This window comes from Belonocnema kinseyi, chromosome 1 (genome assembly GCF_010883055.1).
Source record: "Belonocnema kinseyi isolate 2016_QV_RU_SX_M_011 chromosome 1, B_treatae_v1, whole genome shotgun sequence".
Lineage (NCBI taxonomy): Eukaryota > Metazoa > Arthropoda > Insecta > Hymenoptera > Cynipidae > Belonocnema > Belonocnema kinseyi.
In genome coordinates this window covers 166039224-166048576 of record NC_046657.1, presented here as the reverse complement: position 1 = coordinate 166048576, position 9353 = coordinate 166039224, and the positions used below count along the sequence as shown (strand labels likewise).

Below are 9353 nucleotides of genomic sequence, written 5' to 3'. Positions count from 1 at the left end.
TTTGTGGCATTTCATTTTTTCGCGGTCGGCCAGTGCGATATTTTGATTAGGAACTCTTGGTGTTGTATTCGCCTGAGGTCGTGAAGCTTGTGTTAGTGCGGGGCAACGTATACTAACACTGATTGGTGATCGAGAGATCATTCGTTGTTGAGTTGGTTGAGCTTCTTTGAACCATATTTCAGATTCTATAGCCATATTTTGGGCTTCTTGTAAGTTAATAGGATTTTGAACTTTAATTTGTAGTCCAATTTCCCTTATTACGTTTAATATGTATCTTTTCGTGCCTTCCTTTTCCTCGATATTTATCGCTATTCTTCTTTCCTTAGAACTAGCGTGTTCCGATTGTACTGCATATTTGAGTTCGTTAACTATCTGTCTAAATCTTAAGTTAAAGTTTTGTGTGGTTTCGTTTATACCTTGCTTGCAACTTTCAAGTCTACTTCTTAAGGCTGAGCCGATTTGTTTTAAGTTTTGTCTTAAGGTACTGTACAAGTCATCGTACCCGCGAATAGTGGAGTACCTTATTGCTCGTTCGGCATTCCCTTGAATTTTTTCCGCAATTATAAAGTCTAAAAGTAGGCTGGATTGGGAACACTATTTTTCAGCCTTTTAAATATATTTAATAAAATCCTCTATTCCCATATCGTCCTGTCCATTTAGGACTTTGATTGTTCTAATTATGTCCTTCGCAGGTATAATTTGTTCTACAGATGAATTTTGTTGGTTTTCGTATTTATTAATTTTATTGGGTGTTAAAAATATGGTTCCCATTTTGTTAATTGTACTAGTAGGCTTCATGGGTTGTCCTTCGTCTTCGTTATCTGACTCGTCTCTGTCCGATGTAAAGATGTCATCATCTTCCTTGTCTGTTACGACTTTTCCTTTAACTCCGCATTCCTTGGCTACGGATTGTATTTCGGAAAATCGTTTGTCGTTTTCCTTTGCCAGTGTGGACACATTTATCTTTAGTCCATTGATTTCGGTTAATATGGTTCGTAATAGATCGTCAGTTCCCATATTAGAGGGGGACATTGACCTTTGAGGTATTTCATCAGTCATTTTTAGAAAGGGAAAACTTAATTCGTCTATGGGCTCAGAGTCTGTTTCGTCAGTCGAGTACCATGGACTATTTTCTCTATTGTTAAAAAAAGCCAGTTTCTTTTTTGTTTCAAAACAAGTTTCAAAATAATTTTATTTGTTGGTTGCCTACTAGGATTTCTTTAAATAGATTGGAGATATTTCTTAATGTTTGGTTCAAATGGATCGTGCTACAACAATGCCCAGAAATTTCAGGCTGGTTTTTTGTTTATTAACGGACACAGAGGCCAGGGAGCACCATGAGCATGTGTACGGACGTGAGCCTAAAGTTTGGTGGTATTTGGATGCAAAATTTATAATTTTAATTACAAAATTTGCCCTTCAAATATCCTCAAACTGTACAATGAAATCTAATCTTAAGTCTAGTCGTTGTTTGTTTCACTTCACTTTCACTGAGTCTTTTTTACTTACATTCGTTTTGTGAGTCAATGTTGATTGCTGCTAGTTACGTTGAAGTCTCTGCTTGACTGTTACGTTGTGTTGGTTCTACTTGGCTCGTCTTTTACCTCCTGCTAGACAGTTGTCTCTTCCGCCTGTTTGCGGGCCTCGTTCAATTTTAAATTTTTGAAGAAAAAACAGGGGTTTTTCGTAGAATAGTGGCTACTCGATTCACCAACTAATATTAACCCAGTTTTTCTCAAAAAGAATGTTGATTTGTCGGGTCGCCCGTGGGTAGATCCGGAGTTTTTCGGGAATTTCCGTAAAAATTCTTCTTGCTCTTCCTTGGGCTTTTGTATAATTTATTTTATTTTATTTTTTTCTTCTTGCTCCATCTTCATGGTGATTGAGCCTTTTGATTCCTTGTATTGCCGTAGCTGAATTATCCTGGGAATCGTTTGCTTCAATCCTGGCAGGATCGCCAAATGTTAAGAGTAAAAACGATAGTTTGTGTTTTTAAAAAGTAGTCGAATTGCTTTTTAGGCAATTCGACGTTTTTATTATTTCTTTTAGAAAAATACAATTAATGAGCAAGACTAGAACTGACTGGAGACCGTAGGTTCGGTCCAACTTATAGCTACAGAAGCGTGTGACTTTGACCCAAAATCTATTGCGTATATAGGGCAAAGTCGAATACGTAACAGCATGATCAAAAATGAATTGCATTTTTGATGTATTACATGAAATGGTTTGCTTGTGCAAATTATTCTTCCCACTCTTCTAAATCAAAAAATATTTAAACAGAGACATTAAGCCCAACACTCAAGTACCACTCCGATCAGATCGGTTCCTTTTTCAATTTAAAAATGAAAATAATGTAAATTTGTTTCAAATAGGAAACGTAAATACTTTGGAGATGTGATTGATATAATCACTCACTCGTTATTTACATGTTCGCCATGTTCCTATATTCCTGATCTTCCCCTTCTACCACACAAGCATCAACACAGACGCCACCTAGGGGAGATAGAAACCACTACAAATCGTTCACATTTTAGCCTTAAGACTGTACCTAGTGTGAGTGGAACTGAAAATGAACACTTTTCTGTTGCTAGAAGTACGCACACACACACACACATGTGCAAAATCACACCTACGTATAGTGAAAAACTTCCCGAGCATGGCGTGCCAACCGCACTTTAAAAAAATATTGCTGCCGATGTGAACGCGAGTAAAATGTAAATAAATAATGATTGAACAATTGATATTTTATGAATAAAGGCAAGGATATTAAAATTAAAAATCGCTGTATAAAAGCGAAAGTTTCCAATAAGTGTGGTTTCAAGTGTATAGTGTACAAGACTTTCAGAGTGGTGTAAGTTGTATGTTTATTGGTTTTGTCACGAACGCGTCGAATACCTGTCGCACGCATATTTTTTTAAAGTGCGGTTGGCACGCCACGCTCGCTCCTTATATCTATTCTCCATGGTACCCACATTGGGACACGAGTGGATGCAGAGCATTCAACTCCCGATCATTGCCCGCCTCCCACCATCAACGCACAGCTCTTCCGTGGTTCATTCAAATCGTTGCAATTCCATAATACTCAGATCGTTTAAAATACATTCATGACAATATAAAAAAACCCGAAAAACGAAAAAAAAATTTATTAAATTAGTTTGATGTATTTTAAGTCGTTTTCATAAAATGAACGATATTCCCTCTTCCAAAAATTCATAAATTATTAGTAATTAAATTGTGATACTTAAAAATACAATAAAATATTTTTGCTCAAATAGCACTAAACGCACGCCCGGTTCACGTGCCTGGACGTTTGCAATATTAAGAACAAACTATTTTAATATGCATTTCGGAACGAAATCTCTTCAACTTCTTTGGATTTAAAAATAATAACTTAAAGCCTTTAAAATCGTTTAAAATCTATCAAATTCCGTCTTATCTCTTTATATAACACTTAATTAATTACTTAAACATGGTAGGTAGAATTCTTTTATTAGAAATATAATCAAAGAATTCAGGTCATTTTGGTGTCGAAAATAATTAACCTACAGGCCTCTGACTCACTTCGTAAAGTCATGAAAGTATATTATATGCAAATAATATTCAATTATTTTGACAATCATTTATCTAAACAGTTTTATTCCCCCTGAAAATCGTGAAAAGTTTTTATCTTTCGGGGTGAATGATATGAATTTGATAAATACTAAAAGTAGAACTTTTTGTATAATCTTATATATTGTTTTTAAATATTAATATTTGAATCATCCTATTTTTATACTAATACACTCTTATGATTTTGAGAATATAATTTTTTTTAAATGACTAAATAAGTTAATTAAGAAGTTCTACTCTTTGTATTCTTCAAATTTATACACTTTATCCCGAAAAAAAACAATTTTCACTATTTGGAGCGGGGATAAAATTGTCTAAACAAACGGTGACATTTGGAACAATTTAAAATTATTTGAAAATATAGTAATGAATTAGCTCAAATATCAACCAAAAAAAGAAAAATTTACAAAAATTACTAATTTTTTGTCAATACAGTGAATTTCAAGTGAACAATATTACTAGTCAATTATAAATGGAGTAGTTAAATTTTGAATTTAAAAATTCTATTCACAAACAAAATAATTAAGTGTGCAACGAATAATATCGAATTTTTAATCAAGGAATATTTATTTATATTTAACGAAATATTTACATTTTTAAGTAAAAAATTATTTTTTAACAAGAAAAGCACACGAATTTTAAAATAAAATTAAGAATCAACATAAAAGCTAAGTTTTTAAGAAAGATAGTTCAAGTCTAAACCAAGAAACTTAATTTTCGAACTGAAGAAGTTAATTAGGAACGACAAATGTAATAGATGATATTTCAACAACTAAGAAAAATTGTAATTAGAAATTGAAAACAGCTGAATTTCTAAAAAAAGATTTTTTGAAGAAATAATTAATTTTTCTATTGAATTGTTAAATTTTAGAACTGAAAATATAAATTTTCTACAGAACAGTTATATTTGAAACTATAAAATCAATTAACTAGCAAAAAAGATTAGATTCTAGCCGTTGATCTCTAGAATTCTTCTATTATGTCAGAGTGGTAAGTATAAAAATTAATTAGCAAACGATTCTAATCGTTCAAATACTGCCGTCTGCTACCCGCTGGTTTCTATCTTTCGCAAAATTCATATTTTTGGGAAAATAATCATTTCCTCAACAAATTTTTTGGTTTTTCAACATTTTATTGAACCGAGGATCTCGCAAGACCCTGGACATTCGAAAAGTCCCAGGACGGTTGGATATTTCCTCAGGTAAAATATTTAAAAAAAAAGTGAAGGTCATTCCTAAGGTAAATTTTAACGAAGAATTGAATGATTACCTTCATTTTGACCTTGAACTTGACCTTCATGACTTTTTGAAGGTCAACTTTGTTTTTTTTTTTAAATGGAAACCCCCTTTTTTACATCTGCAATCGATAGAGCGGAAAATTCTATGTTCAGATACGTACCCAAGTCATAGGTGAATTGTAACGTTCAAGGTCAGTTAGACGTTATTTGAAATTAACAAAGTTTTTCAAGAGGTAAGTGCAATTCCTGCAGTAAATTTCAACGAAAAATTCAATGGTGACCTTCATTTTGACCTTGAAGTTGACCTTAATGGGTTTTTGAAGGTCAACTTTGTTTTTTAAAATGGAAACCCTAATTTTTACATCTGCAATCGATAGAGCGGAAAATTCTACGTTCAGGTACGTACACAAGTCACAGGTCATTGTAACGTTCAAGGTCAGTTAGAGGTTATTTCAAATCAACAAAGTTTTCCAAGAGGTCAGTGTAATTTCTTAAATAAATTTCAACGAGAAATTCATTGGTGAGCTCTATATTGCTCTTGGTTAGAACGTTTTGAATATTGTAAAATCATAAGGAAATTTTTCATTAAAAGTTCCAGGTGTTCTGGTGAGAGTTCTGTTCCTCCCCGAAGAGTTATACAGTTCTATACAGTTTTTCGATACCTAAGTCAATACCTGAGGCGATACCATAAGTTCTATACCGTTTTTCCATACGAATATTACGAATCTAAACTAAATTTACGTATCACGAGTACATACTTGCTATCTCTCGCTAAAAGATTTTTATGGCACAAGCTAAACTTTCGGAACGAGAGAGGGTATCTGTATTAATGATGCGTGGTTGGGGAGATCGAGTTTGATCTTATGATCAAGTTCGTTTGCTTTTTAATCGCACTCTTCGTAATGGAAATACAAGAGCTCAATGAAGATGATCCTGATCATCGGGTTGAATTTTGTGAAATTATAATGGACAAAATTAATAGAGATTCTCTTTTCTTGTACAATACAGTATTTTCAGACGAATCTAGTTTCACTTTAAAAGGTGAAGCTAACAGGCAAAATTATAGATATTGGTCCGACACAAATTCTGATTGGATGTTGGAGAGTCACACACAATATCCACAAAAGATTAATATTTGGGCCGGTATCTTGAATGATACATTGATAGGATCTTTCTTCATCGATGGTAATCTCAATGCCCGTGCCTATGAAGACCTTCTCGGAAACCAAATTTTACTAAGAATAAGAGAGATTACAGGCGATAATTTTCAAAATATTTGGTTCCAACAGGACGGAGAGGCGGCTCATTACGGTAGGGAGGTTCGAGCATATTTGGATACTCAGTTCCCTTAAAGGTGGATTGGAAGAAGGGGTGAAATCGAGTGGCCTGCTAGATCTCCTGATCTAAAGCCTCTCCAATATTTTCTTTGGGGTTATTTAAAGAGCAAAGTATACTCAACGCAGCCGCAAAGCTTAGACGAATTGCAGAATCGGATTCTGCAACAGGCTACTTTGATTGATAGGGAGATGATTTATAATGTTGTAACTCATTTTTGCAATCGCATAGCTTTTTGTCAAGAAGCTCAAGGTTTTCAGTTCGAACATCTTCACTGAAGCGCGAGAGGCAAGGGGACTCACGCTAATCAAGCACCCCGAAGGGAACAGAATTTACTACGTCCACGTCGTTGTTTCTGGGTAATGCTAAACGTAAACGTAAACTAGTTGGAAGACACCTTGAAAAAACCTTGAAGATCATCACCAAGATCAATACAGAGCTCACCAATGAATTTCTCGTTGAAATTTACTTCAGAAATTGCACTGACCTCTTGGAAAAATTTGTTAATTTAAAATAGCCTCTAACTGACCTTGAACATTGCAATTGACCTATGACTTGGTTACGTACCTGAACGTAGAATTTTCCACTCTATCGATTGCGGAGGTAAAAAAGGGGGTTTCCATTTTAAAAAACAAGTTGACCTTCAAAAAGCTATGAAGGTCAACTTCAAGGTCAAAATAAAGGCCACCATTGAATTCCTCGTTGAAATTTACTTCAGAAATGACCTTCACTTTTTCGAAAAATATTTTACCTGAAGAAATAGCCAACCGTCTCGGGACTTTTTAGACACCCTGTGTAACGATATTTGATAGATTTCAAACGATTCTGAAGGTTTTAAGTTATTTTTTTAAAATCCTAAGAATTTTAAGAGGCTTCGTTTAAAGATGCATTTTTAAATAGTTTAGTTGTTTAATTGTTTAATGTTCCGGAACCGAGTGCTCCGCATTCACTCGTCATTGGAATAGCGAAAGACACAATAGTGTTATGGTATAGTAGCACCCAGTTTATCCGGGAGAGCTCTTCGAAATACTTGTGACATCTTTTAAAATCGCCTAAAAAATTTTTAATCGTTTCAAATCTTAAAATTGATTTTAAAATCTTTGAAATTTGGTGTACTACACTCTTTATGAAATCTCTAAAAAAATTAATCTTTTAAACTCCTTATGTATTCTTTTAAAATACGCCAAACTCTCGCTTTCAGTCAATTGTCGCGGGTTGGCTTCAAATGGCCTTGGACTGATTTCGGGAGGACAGCAACGTAAGGAGTAAGGGCCTCTTGACGAACGCGTCCTCGGGTTGCGGAGAGAGGGTCCCTGTACCAAGGGTTTCTGCTGAATATGGTTACAAAAATAAATAGGCAGTCGCGGACAATTGTCCAGGGGTGGTCCTGAAGGAACTAACCCCCAAGCGGAGGTGTGAAAACCGTGCCGAAAGCTGAATGGCACCTGGGTGATGTGTCTAGAACGGTGACTCTGGGATACCGGGCGACCTCTCAGAGTAAGCAGCCTTATCCTTGCATGCGGGGCTCTACAAGGATGCACGAATCCCTTTCCCTAGCTTCTCGTGGGAACAACAATGACAACACCAAACATAGTTGTAGTAAGTGCGGTTTAAAACAACAGAACGCGCAGGGCTCCCGACAATGGGTCGGCCAACAATGCCGACCAATCTATAGCTGGGGGAGTCAATGAAAATGGATTCAATGCGATGGATCGGCGGGATCTCGTGACCTTGGGTGGACGGAGCAACTGAATCACGACTTGCTAGACTGCTACGATGCGAGTGTGGCCCCTGAACGGGGTTACATGGCACGGCTGCATGCTCTGTGGTGCGAGAAACACCCGGAGCTATCGCACTTTTCACAGCAACGCCTGCGAAACCATGCTGAACTACTCCGTAAAAGGGCTATGTAAGCGGAACGCCTACTTTACCACAGCTAGAACAAGCCGGCAACAAAGAAAGAGAGGCGACACTAAGACCAACCGCGGACAGGCATCCAATAGATGAAGAGCGATGCTTTATGACCCGGGGAAACATCAACGCCAAGGATTTTCTCAAGCCTAAAGATCTGGCTGAAATGGATGAGGAGCTTCGTGGACATTTTTCCGGTAAATCCGATCTCTGGGCTATCAATTATTGTGTGTATAATGCAGCAAGAGCTTTGGCCGATGCGAACCGTAAAACAAAACCAACGGCTGTTCATAAGACCAAAAGATGAATGCATCAACTTGCCATAAAGATAGGCTGCACAAGACAGTACGCGTCCCGCATTCAATGTGTGATTGACTACATCACATCTGGCAGGAATTTTACCGCCAAGGTTCGAAAGTTCGCGCGCGAACTCCGGACCCGTTATCGCACACTTAACAAGTCAAAGCTGCTGACCATCAGGCAGTTTCTCTCTGACCCATCTCGACTCTTCCAAGACCCTCCAGTTACTGTCGAACACCCACTCAAACCAGAGGAGGTCGAAGTATTTTGGAGAGAAGTCTACGAAGTTCAGCATAGACTGGACGAAGACTCAGAAAATATAACTAGCTGCAAGGAGTTATGTGTTGCCCTCATAACACCTGATAAAGAATGCCCACCCATCACTACCGTGGAGGTGAAAAAAGTATTAAGAGGGATGAAGAACTATTCCGCACCGGACCAGATTGTATCAAAACCTTCTGGTGGAAGAAGTTTTCTTGAACCCAACAGCATTTGGCCCGTATTTTCACCTCATATTTGAAGTCGGAAGAGCCGATTCCGGAGTGGTTGGTGAATGGGCGCACAATACTCCTGCCGAAAATAGGCCACTTAGCTGACCCGAAGAATTACAGGCCAATCACTTGTCTGAACACACTTTATAAGATATTCACAGCTATCCTAAATGATAGGATTATTCGGGCAATTGAACCTGTGTGGCAAGAAATGTATGAACAACGAGGCTCAAAGAAAGGCGTAGCCGGATGTCGGGAGAACCTGCTCATCGATAGATGTGTCTGCAAAGATGCAGCACTCTACCAGCGTGACCTATCGATGGCCTGGATTGGTTATAGGAAAGCTTTCGATTCTACATCCCATAAATTTATCATTTGTCTTTTGGAAATCTTAAAGGTTCATCCGCAAATAGTTGGGTGCATAGAGAGATTGATGCCGCTTTGGAAAACTAGATTTACTATCTCATCTG

At 36.9% G+C, this 9353-nt stretch overlaps 1 protein-coding gene across 2 annotated transcripts in view; it reads left to right on the top strand.

The window, feature by feature from the left end:
* The window catches only part of LOC117173900 (O-acyltransferase like protein-like), a 92474-nt gene that overhangs the window by 57326 nt on the left and 25795 nt on the right, over positions 1-9353 (top strand). The window lies entirely within an intron of this gene.